The sequence below is a fragment of the Camelus bactrianus genome, chromosome 11, assembly GCF_048773025.1.
Source record: "Camelus bactrianus isolate YW-2024 breed Bactrian camel chromosome 11, ASM4877302v1, whole genome shotgun sequence".
Lineage (NCBI taxonomy): Eukaryota > Metazoa > Chordata > Mammalia > Artiodactyla > Camelidae > Camelus > Camelus bactrianus.
In genome coordinates, this window is record NC_133549.1 from 12,968,741 (window position 1) to 12,981,154 (window position 12,414).

Sequence of the window (12,414 nt, forward strand, 5' to 3'; positions counted from 1 at the left end):
ACGCACACGTTGCTAAGTAACGGGAACGAGGGGACCGCAGAGCCGTCCCAGCCCTTTGGGAGCGGGAGCGAGGCTCGAGCTCTCATCCCCAGCTGCCACGAGGGGCGCGGGAACACAGTCCCAGTGTTCCTGCAGAGCAGCAACTGCTTCCGCGGGGAAATCCTTGGCAGCGACTAATTTCTTTAGAACTGTAAGCGTTTTGCGATAGAGATATTTAAACCTTCTCAGTTATTGTAGTCTTTCTCCTTTAGGGAAAAACAGCTTAAGCCCCATCCATTTTCCAGCTCCTGGTAAAATAATACAAAACCTTTGGAATAGGAAAGCTACAGTAAGACTTCAAGCCGTGTTAGCAAGATTGGTAGGAAAGGAGGCCAATATTAATTCCTTTATAAGAACAACAAAATCGTGGCTGACAAACAGTTCTTGAAAATCTGCGTTCGCCGTCCTCACCCACACTCAGCAGCCATATGACACAAGGATCACTTGTTTCTTAGATCGCTGATCCCCACTGACTTGACATGTGCCCCAGACAAATGTGCACCTTCCAAGACTCCCAGTGTCTGATAGAATGCAAATACAGAGTTCAGAAGAGCCCACCTGGGGCCAGCCAACATCTCACACAGGTTTTTTTCACAGCTCAGAAGTGCCCGTTTAAGGCAGGAGTTGAACTATGGTGAAATGATTCGGCCAGTAAATACCCACTGCACCTGCACCGTTTTTAAACAGTGAGACAGATTTGTGAGTTCTGCATTTAAAAGTCAGCAAATCCAAACTGGGCTCCTTATTTCCACTCCCAGATCCATTTCGCCTGTACGTCCTGACTCAATCGGGCCACTCCCCAGCTGGTTGATTAAGGGAGAACCCTGGTTTCTGTTTTATCCCAACCCCCATCTCAATCAATCTCAATTAGTCAGTTGTACGGGAAATCAGTATCTACCCTTCCAGGATCCTCATCTCCTTACTTTATTTTTGTAATTTGTTACCATATCCCTCAAGGAAGGATTATGTCCATTTTAAAGAGGAAGAAGAGGGTCTGTTTAAGCCAGAGTGAATCCCAAGACCAGTTGTGGCAGCATCACCTGGAAACTTGCTAGATATGCAAATTCTAGGACCCATCCCAGCCCTACTGAACAGACACTCTTGGGGTGGGGCCCAGCCATGGGTGGTTTAAGCCCTCCAGGTGATTCTCATTCTGTCCATTTCTGTCCATCACCCAAGACTGCTGTGTTGATGAAAATTCAATTAACAATCAAGCTAAGAAGGAAAAAAAAGGGAATTTTATTCCAGCCAAATGGAGGATTGTAACCCAGGAGACAGACTCAGAAGCTCTGAGAACTGTTCCACCTGTTGCAAGTCGAAGGCACACTCGTATACATTTTCGAGACAAAAGATCTGTGAAGGAAAAGCCGGGCTGGGCTAACAAGATGACTCACAAGTCTAAGAATGTGAAAGAAACCTTGGGCTGGGCTAACAAGATAACTCACAAATCTAAGTATCGGAATATTGATCTGAGTTCTGCTGGACTAACTCGTAAATCTAAGTTAATTAGTATTGGTTTGCTGTTCATTTTTTTTTTTTTTTTGCTAGCCAGCTGGATTTTCAAAGAGACATATCTGGCTTTGGAATGTTGGTTTGCTGCCTCCCTGCCTCCACTTTTGTGATAATGATGCTGCTAAAGCTGTCCCATGCCTATTAGCCGAATACCCCAAGCTTGTACTTTACCTTATAAAACCTCATGCGCGCGTCTTGGAGGTGCTCAGAGCTTCGGAGCAGAAGCCCCTCTGAGCTGCCGGCGTAACATATCTGAGTACTCCAACCCTCCGATTGGTGCTTGTTTCTTGGCTGGCCTGTCGTTTCTGTAACATTTCATACATCAAAATGACATACTGATATTTTACCCAAAGTTCACCAAGCATACATAGTCCAGGTAAGCCCCTACAATGCAGAAAGTCACCGTGACCCCCTACAGTGCTGGGGTCAACGCTGTTCTTTTAATAAGTTACATTGATAGAGTCAGAAGAAAGGGGGGAAAATTTACATTTAAGGAGACCCTCCCGTCTTTGAGAAGGTCTGGTTAATGTGTAATGCAGATGCACACTGCTCATTAGGGAGGAAGGGAGGAAGGCCAAACAGACAGAGAAAATTTTATTTAAATTTCCTTGTCCTGCCTGTAAATTTTGTTTCAGCAGTAGCAATCACCTGACACCTGGCTGCAGACCCCGGACATCCATTCCCCTTCCTTTGTCCCTGGTTCTCATGTCCTTGTCTGATACCCATACAGCCACTGCAGGCTTCGCAGATCGGTGTTTGCATGATGCATCTTTTTTCCATTCTTTTATGTTGAATTTTTTGTATCTTTATTCTTAAAGTGGGATTCTCTATTCTTGTAGACACCATAGAGTTGGATCTTGCTTTTTTTATTCAGCCTGACAAACTGAGCCTTTTCACTGGAGTGCTTAGGTCATTTACTTCTTATGTAATTATCATATGGTTGGGTTTAAAACTACAATCTTGCTATTTGTTTTCTATGTGTCCTATTATTGTTTATTCCTTTTTCCCTGTCTCTTTTTAAAATTGAGGTATAGTTGATTTACAATATAAGTTTTAGGTGTACAATATACCGATTCAAAGTTTTCATAGATTATGCCCCATTTAAAATTATAAATAAGGCTATGTTCCCTGTACTGCACAATATATCCTTGTCATGTATTTATTTTATATATAGTAGTTTGTATCTCAACCCCATACCCCTCACTCACTTCCTCTCCCCACCGGTAACCACTAGATTGTTCTCTGTATCTGTGGATCTGTTTGTTTTGTTATATTCATTCATTTTTTAGATTCCACATAAAACTGATAACATATTTATCTTTTTCTGTGTGCTTTATTTCACTAAGCATAATACTTTCCAGGTCCATTCTTTTTGTTGCAAATGGCAAAATTTCATACTGTTTATGGCTGAGTAGTATTCCATTGTGTGTGTGTGTGTGTGTATAAATATACACACCACATCTTTGTCCAGTCACCTGTTGATAGACACTTAGGTTTCTTCCATGTCTTGGAACTGTAAATAATGCTGCTATGAACGTTGTGGTGCTTGTATCTTTTCAAATTAGTGTTTTCATTTTCTTTGCATATGTGCCCAGGAATGGAAATGCTAGATTCTATGGTGGTTCTATTTTTAGTTCTTTGAGGAATCTCCATGTTGCCCTCCAGAGCGGCTGCACCAGCTTACATTCCCACCAAAGAAGGGTTCCCTTTCCTCCACACCCTCTCTTCCAGTTATTATTTGTAGACTTTCTGATGATGGGCATTCTGAGTGGTGTGAGGTGATACCTCATTGTGGTTTTGATTTGCATTTCTCTGATAATTAGCAATGTTGAGCATCTTTCCATGTGCCTATTGGCCATCTATATGTTTTCTGTTGAGAGATTTAAGTCTTCTGCCCATTTCTTGATTGGGTTGTTTGTTGTGAGTTATATCTCAATAAAACTGGAAAAAATGTAGAAATAAGTCATAAAATCTAAAAAAACTGTTTCATTTCAGATATCATATGTTTATCTCTAGAAGTTCCATCGTCTTCCATTTTTCTCATTAGAGTTGTCTTTCTTTAATCCTGACCATATTGAGCATGTTTATAATAGGTATTTTATTATCCTACTCTGTGAATTCCATTCTTTCTTTCTTTTCTTATTCTGTTTCCATCAAATGAGTTTTCTACTGGTTTGGGTCACAATATCTTATTTCTTGCCGTGTCTAGTCATTTTTAATTGGATGCTAGACATTGTAAATGCCTGTTGTGTGCCTAGATTTTGTTGATGTAAAGAGTAGGCTTGGTCCTGGCAGGCAGCTCAGTTAGTTATGAATCAGTCTGATACTTCGGATACTTATTTTGAAGGACTGTAGCCTTTACTTTAGGATGAGCTTAGCCTTCTTACTATGGTATGATTCTTCTGAGGTCTCAGTTGGATGCCTGTGTGTTCAGTGAACTCTTCCCCTCAGATTGGCTGGAGCTCAAGTGTACCCCAGCCCCCTGGGAGCTCTGGACATTCTTTGCTTGGACCTGTGGTGTTTTATCTTCGGCACAAGTGACTTAGCGTTCAGCCAGAGGCTCCCGGGGCTCCACAGACAGGAACCTGGTTCTCTTTGTCTGGGCAGAAAACTTAGGGTGCTCTGTGCCACAGATTCCAGTTTCTCAGCCTCCTTAGCTCTAACCACAGATCCTCACCTCAGCAAGACTTCCTCACTCTTAGGGTGCCCTTCTGCACTGTGGCTTGTAGCGCCCCCAGGCAGAAAGCTGAGGCAGCGGCAGGATTCACTTAGTTTGTAGCCTCCTTCTCAGGGCTCACAGACCCAGGCTGTGTTGTTTGGCACATCACCTCCAGTTTCCAGTTGTTTCGGACGGCAAGGTGAGTCTGAGCCCAGTTTCCCCAAGGTGGGCAGAAGCAGTTCTTGGCCTGTCTTTTCAGTTTAATTTCCCCCCATTCCCTGACTTTCATGTGTGTCCCCGACATACTGACTGCTTCCACCACTTGCTTTCTTACACCTTTGAGTCCTGGCAATGCTGGTTTCCTTCTGCCCTGGCCCAAGTCTAGTAAATTTCTGTTTTCTTTAAGATTTGGCTAAATCACTAGCATCTTTGGGAAACTGGACCCGTTTGCTCCTCCGCTTCTCATTTTAGTCTGACCTATAAAACCTATATTATGAAACATACTTCATAGTGTCACAATTAAAAAGAAAAAATCACCTCTCTTTCCACCATGCTATGAGTTCTTTAAGAGCCCATCTCATAAACATTTGTGTCTGGTATGTTGTAGAGGCTCAAAAAACATTAAATGGGACCTTATGTTTAGTGGGACATCAAGAAAAACTGTGTGCTTATTAATCTGCTTAATTTTAAATATTTTTAAGAATGTGGCAAGGGCAGTTTGGTGTATGACTGGTTCCACTTAGAGGAAGAATTACAGAAAGCCTTGGCTTTTGAACATTTTTCCTGGATAACGAGTTTTCAAGGATCAGTTGATAGAGTGATCATTAAAAACTGCAAAAATACTGTCTGATATGGAATGATTTATTGCACAGAGAAAATACAAGGGTTTTCAGATTGAGAGAGACTCATTACTTACGGCACAATTCATCTCTTGAGTGGTAACTATGTTTGGGGCCTTAAACGGGGGTCTAACTGAGCCATTTTGGGTGGATCTGCAAGGAACTGTTGTGATCCCTGGATGGACATGTGTACACAGCCCTGTCATTCTTATCCTATTTTTATATTTGTATAATAATTATCCTGGGATAAACATGGAGGAACTGTGATCTACTGAAACAGAGGACAAGAAAGAAAGAGACTCCTCAGGGGAAGTCAAGTAAGTTCACACCAAGGTAGGGAGTTTCTTAGCAAAGAAGAAGCTTGAGGAAATGTAAGTGAAGATAACCCAAGTGTGGGCTTCAGGCCCTGTGAAAGATGTTATCCAAAGACAAGGAAAGTAACCTAGGACTCAGTAGTTTGTTTTGAGTTAGGAAGTTTTCTTAAAAACAAAGAAACAAACAAATGAGACATACAGTGTCCGTCCATCTGTCCACCTACCCATCCATCCATCCTTCCATCCACCAATCCATCCTTCCATCCACTCATCCATCCGTCCACCCATACTCCCATCTGTCCATCCATCCATTCACCCATACCCCCATCCATACACCCATCCATTCATCTTTCTTTCCCAGCATATACCTAATTGACCCTATTCCAATGATACTGTAATAAGTTGCTCAAAACATTCAGAATTTCCTCTTTTGGAACTACCTGCAGAATCACACTTTTTTTTTTTTTTACCACCTTGTAATTGTACTTTGTTTTTGACTAAAACAATTATCACATATTTTATTTATCAGATTCAGCTCTGAATGACTTTGTTTTCAAAACGCATATACGTTCATGGGAGAAAGATTTCCCAACATTGAGCGTATTCAAAATAGTCAATTGTAATAGCTGAAAGAAATTTAACATTCAGAAATGCGGTAGAAAAGAGACTGCCAGTTTACAGAGAGCAATGGGCACGAGGACGGCCCACTCGGGGGCACCAGTGTACACATGTACCTCTGAGGCAGAACTGCAGCGGGCTCTGTGAATGACGCCTGCACCCAGGACCAGAGAACGATGCTTGTGTATAAAGATCTGTGATAGAAAAGAACTAATCTGACTCCCTATTAAATCTGTCCCTTTGGCTTTGACCCTGTGCTCTGCTTCCTGGGCTCAGTCCTGCTGGTTCTGCACCTTTTGTAAAAGAATGTTGCCTGGAGCCTGAAATACACAGGAGAGCCCATTCTCAAGGCTCTGACCTTTAAGGATATTCACACTTTTCCATTCATACAAAGATAAGTTGCAGAGGAGAAAATACCGTCTGTTTTGCTGGAGGTTTACAGGGACACCGTGACCTGACCCACGTGGACAGCTGCAAGAACAAAGGATTCCAAGAACAAAGGATTCCGACACCAAGAGACTTGCAACAACCAACCACACCCCCTCCCCTTTTTAGTGTAAAAGGAGCCTGAATTCTGACTTGGGGAAGATGGTTCTCCAGGACCTTAGTCTGCCATCCTCTCAGTCTGCCGGCTTTCCGAATAAAGTCGCTATTCCTTGTCCCAACACCTCGTCTCCCGATTATTGGCCTGCCGTGTGGCGAGCAGAACGAGTTTGGACTTGGGAACAGATGCACAGGCTAGAAAGGTGTGGAAGGCCCTGTTCTTTCAGTCTCAGCTCCAGGCTGGGAGGCATCAGATCTCACAAGGGTGTTCTCCAGACCACCCTTAAATATAAAATAGATGTTTCATTCTCATCCAGCTAGGAATACCCATGAGGAGATTTTACTTGTAATAAAATGCTACTCTGTACATACAGTATTGTCTCTAGAAAGCACAGGATGAAGTTAGCTAACTAAACATCTGTATTTAGATCACCCCAACAGGGGCGAACGTTATAAGTTTTCCCTGAAGTCTCAGAAAAGATGGTCTTTTTCTCTTCATGCTTGAAACCAGATTCCAGTGACTTTTTAAAAAGCTCTTTTGGCAAAATTAAAATCTGAGAATGAAAGAATGACTGACTGTTAGCAGTCTTCAGAAGTTTTAGTAAGACCAGTTTAATTCACTTTGGGCCTGAGCCAAACTTTGCCACGAAACGCCCTCCCCTAAACTCGCTTCTCATTAGCTTTGCCCGTGAGAGGAGACGCAAGCTCGGCACGGGAGCAGGAATATCGCAGCCCGGTCTCAAGCAGTCTCCCAGTCCTTTTGGTCTCAAAGGACACACTGTATTATTTAATTTGTCTCCAATAGCTGAGTTGCAACCCAGTGTCCCCAACAGGGCAGGATGTGTTTTTCTGTTTAGGTCACATAACACACGGCAAAATTAGTGGCACCGCCTTCCCAGTTCAGTGTAGGTTCAAGTGTGTGTATTTTGTATCCACACATGTAGCAGCTTTTTAAACGGTGGAATTTAAAACTGGGCCATAATCTGGGGGAAACAGCTGATAAATACTGTTTGCATTGATGCTGTGTGTGTGAAGCTCCAGAATACCAGTTTGTGCTCAGTCCGAAACCTCTTCTGCTTCCCTTTGACCGCAGCCCTGATATCCCCCTCTGCACACCCCCCGACTGCCGCTGCTTCTCAGTGGGTCGTCCTCATTGCAAAGGCTTTCAGCCTGTGGTATTTGAAATGCTGTGGCTTCGTAGATTATGGAGTGTTATCCTGATATAGGTAATAGAGCTGTCCAAGAACTGGACAGAGTAGAAACAAATGGGGGCATTTTGCCTCCAATTTGGGACACCCTGGAAATAGCTGAAGGGTCATCAGCGAGGAAAGAGTAACATGGATAATCTAAACCGCCATCACGTCCACCGGCAGATGGCTGGATAAAGAAGCCACGGTGTATTTACACAACAGAATACTACTCTCCACAAAAAAGAATAAAATAATGCCATTTGTAGCAACATGGATGGACCTGGAGATCATCATTCTAAGTGAAGTAAGCCAGAAAAAGAGAAAAAAAATACCATGTGATATCACTTATATGTGGAATCTAAAAAAAACCAGACACAAATGAACTTATTTACAAAACAGAAACAGACTGAAGACATAGAAAACAAACTTATGGTTACCAGTGGGGAAAGGGGGTGGGAAGGGATAAATTGGGAGTTAGGGATTTGCAGATACAAACTACTACATAAAACAGATAAACAACAAAAAGTCCTACTGTACAGCACAGGGAACTCTATTCAATATCTTGAAGTGACCTGTGGCTAAAAAGGATATGAAAAGGAACACATGTATGTCCATGGATGACTGAAACATGATGCTGTGCACCAGAAATGGACACAACATTGTAAACTGACTAGACTTCAATTAAAAAAAAAAGAAATTAAAGAAAAAAACACTTCCAGAAAAAAACTTCGAATAGTTTCAATCCCCAAATGTGAAGCCACTGAGTTGCTCTCCTCCCCACTCTGCTAAACCTTGACTCTGTGGTTCCTCTTTACCTTTTGAGTTTAATTGTGACGCATCCTTGGTGTGGGTTCCTCTCTGGGCATTCGGATCTGGACTTCCGTTTTCTTCCCCAGGTCAGGGACGTCTTCGCCCCTTTTTCTCTCTCTTCTCCACTGGGTCCCTCTAAGGCAGATCTTGGTTGCTGGACGTTTCCCACGAGCCCCTGGTGCCCTCCTCAGTCCCGTTCTCTATTCCTTCCCTGCTCTGGCTGGATGAATTCCGCCGCCTTCCTGTCTCTGAGTTCACCGCTTCATCTCGTCTGCTGCGGAGCCCTTTACTGCATTTTTCAGTTCAGTTTTGATTGTCTTCATTCATCTCATTCATTCTCCAGCTCTGTGATTTCTGTTTGGCGCCTTCTTGTGTTTTCTTTCTCTTTGTTGAAATTCTCACTTTGTTCCCGCACTGTGCTCCTTGCAAATGTCGGCAACAAAAGAGCCCTTGACCAACAATCAAAGAAAGAAAGAAACGGAAAATCGGACCTGAGACCAACTGAGGCTCATCACCCGAGAGACAGCCCCTCGGAGCTCTGAGCGCTGCTCTGAAGAGGTGGTCGGGGGTGAGCAGTACATACGTGAGTTTGGCAAAGCGGTGTGTGCGACCAAGCACACGTCTAAGCAGAAAGATGCTGCCAGCCACGAGGAGCAGACACTTCACTTCATGGTCTTCGTGCTTTTCTAAGTATGGCAGGAGGCAAGGATCCAGGTTTATAAAAAATTTCTGAAAATACCTACCTCTCCGAGGGCCTGTTCTGTCCGTTTTCCCAGAGCACAGAGGCCTCCCCCCGATCTTCACCCTGAACGCCTTGCACAGTGCGTCTGGGGCAGCGCCCGCAGCGGCTGATGGCCTGACCCTTGTAGCACTGGGAGGTGGGCGACACGTACAGTCCCTTCGCCTTGGGTCTTCATTTCCACTGAGGTTTGGGAGGCACTGGGTGACCAGTTGGTCCCACGGGGCTAGGAATGCTCACTCCCAGGTCCGCCAAGGATTTCAGTGGTGGGCACTCACTGCGCTGCTCCTGGACTAGGCGCTGTTAACAGAGACCAGACGCCTCTGGGCCGCCCGTGCTACCAGCCTGTCATGGTCCAGGAAACGGTTTCGTCTTGTTGCTTTTTCCCAAACCCGAGTTTCACCATTACAATCATTGGCTTTACAGAAATACATATTTGGGCAGTCATTTCAAGTCAGCTGATCATCATTAATTCATCTGAGGCTCAGTCACACACTTGGTAATGCAAGAAACAATAACCTGTAAAACAGGCAGAATGCTAGTACACAGCTAGCGACATCACTAAGGCCGTAGTAAGTAAGTAGTTAAGCTACGAACTTCCATCAGGTGCAGCCCGCAAGCTCCCTGCAGCTTCTGGCCGGGCGGCTCGGCACCCACGGCTGTCCTTAAGGGAGATGGTATGTGGGCATTGCACACAAAGGTCACCAGAGATGTCTGCGTGTAAACAGTGGGTGAGGGGTCGGTGTGACACTGGACAGGACTGAGGAAGGAACGTGACCTTCGAGGGAGCTACACGCCGGTGCCCGGAGGTGGCCATGGGGGTTGGTTAACCACAGTACACACGCACAGTGCACACTCGAGGGGAGGGAGGGCCCCAAGCGGGCAGAGAAATCGCTTTTACATTTTTTCTTCTCTGGCCTTAGAATGTGGATTTTTATTTCATCCATGCATGGTAAGCGTATTTACGCCTCTTTATCAGGTAAATCACTAATCTCTGTCCCATCAAGGTATTTTTCTGAGCTTTTAGTGTGTTTTCTGTTTGGAACATATTCCCGTTTTTTCCTTTTCCTCGACTCTCGGTGCTGGTTTCCGAGCCCTAGCTAAAACAGCCCCCTTTCCCAGCCTCGGAGGAGTGGCCGGAGGTGAACTGCGTTAGGCCCTGCCCCAGGTCCGGGTGCTGTGGACCCGTGTGGGTGTGCCGTGTGCAGAAGCAGCTTTAGGTCAACAAGTGAGTCTGGTCTGGGGCATCTTCAGGTGAGATTTCCTGGTACCTTCCATTCCTGACACCTCTTTGATGTCGCATTACCTCTTGGAGAGGAGGCCCCTTCGGGTTGTTAACACCGGGAACGTGGTGGGTAGCTGCTCTCTACCCCCAGTTCCCCCGGCTCTCCTCCTGCTTCTAAGGTAACCCGGGGCTCGTCAGGGGAGGCCGGGGGGATGTTTTGAGGACCAGCTGAGGAGCGGGAGCTGAAAGGAAGGGGTTTGGCGCAGGCCTTGCCCTCTGGGGACAGTGATGGCATCCCCGCTTCCTCACAGTAAGTGCACTGATGAGGTCCCAGCTCGGCTGGTGGCCCGTGTGTCCCACGTTGGGGGCAGAGGGCGCTCACCCATGACGTTTCTTATTCTCTCCTCCGGGGCTGCCTGGGGTGGCCCCCAGCCCCACTGCAAACAGGGCAGCCTGCTTCCTCATCTTCTGGCCTTCTTTTCTTCTTCTGCCACATCTTGGTTCTTGAAAACCCGAAAGACCCCTTCAACCAGCTGGGAGGTGGGGGTGTCAGGCCCTCCTGCCATCTTTGGAAGTTGGCCGTAATTACTGGGAGCACGGGCGGCAAAGGGAAATTGAAGGGGTCTTCAGGGGGTCCTTTCAAAACGGGGAGTATGGTCTTCCTCTCCCAGTTAGACCACCATGTACACTTAAGCCTGCATTCCTCCTGGAGCCCCTGGCCCTGGTCCAGGACCATAAAGCACTGGGCGCGGGGAATCTCACGTCTCTCCTCTCCCGCAGAGTGAGTCTAGCTGGAGCCTGGTGGTGTAATTTAGGGAGCCGCTTTCTGGCTGTTTCTCCTGGTCACCTAGCTGGTGTCGTGGCCAGACAGTTTTACAGAAGGAAGTAAGTTGTTCTTGCATTGGTGGGGCAGTCACAGAGTTTCCAGACCCAGGATGCACCCTAATGGGCCCCTGGGAGGACCGATGTCTGCTTGCTCACAGCCTCAGCTCTCGGGTGAGGCTCTGTCCCCAGCTGCCCAGAGGCCTGTAATAGGGCTGCTGGAGACAGATTCGGCTCCTCTTAGCTCACTGGAAGTTCCCTTCTCTAGACAGTTGCTGCGTGAGTTCTCCCTGCGGGTAGTTTAGCAGTGCACACGCAGGTTCTGCAGGTACTGAGCTGGCGCCCCGACCCCCCCCCCCCACTACAGATAATTCAAGTTGCCAGGATCCTCCTAGGAAAGTCCCACCAGGGCCCCCTAACGAGGGTCACAACCAGGAAGAGACACAGATGGTCTCACTGAGGCCTGTAAGGATCGGCTGTCCTGCTCAGCCTCCAGGACCCGGGAAGACTTCCACTTTGTCAAAAACGCAAGAACTGATGGTGACACACGAATGCACCACCAACAGACACGGCCGCACAGACCGAAGGCCGGACGGGCAGAGACCGGCACTTCCACTCCCCCTCCGAGCCGAGGCCTCTGAATCAGACTAGCTCGGCTCCCGAAGGGAATGGTCCAGACGGGCCCCCTTCCCGCAAGGGCATGAGCCCGGATAGAGGGGGGAGTCCCAGCCTGTGTGGCCGGACTGACTCACCCGAGCTGGAACCGGAGGCTGACCAGACATCAGGATATTCCGCCTCAGGGTTCCTCGGAGCAAAACGACCCCAGCAGCTGCTGGGACCCAGGGAAGGGGCAGCCCCCAGCCAGGGCCAACCTGCCGCGGGCACAGGCTGCCGGCTGGTGCCCCAGAAACTGCTGCCGAACCCAAGTTTGCGTGCCTGGTGCACAGCAAGACCAAACCAACAGCAACACTGGAGTCTGGAGCAGAGAAAGGTTTGTGGCCGGGCCGAGCCAGGACAGGCACCTTGTGCTCCAAAGACCCGGCTCTACAGTGGCGCTCAAGACAAAGCTTTTCAAAGACGGTTTTAGGACAGAGGATCGTAGGA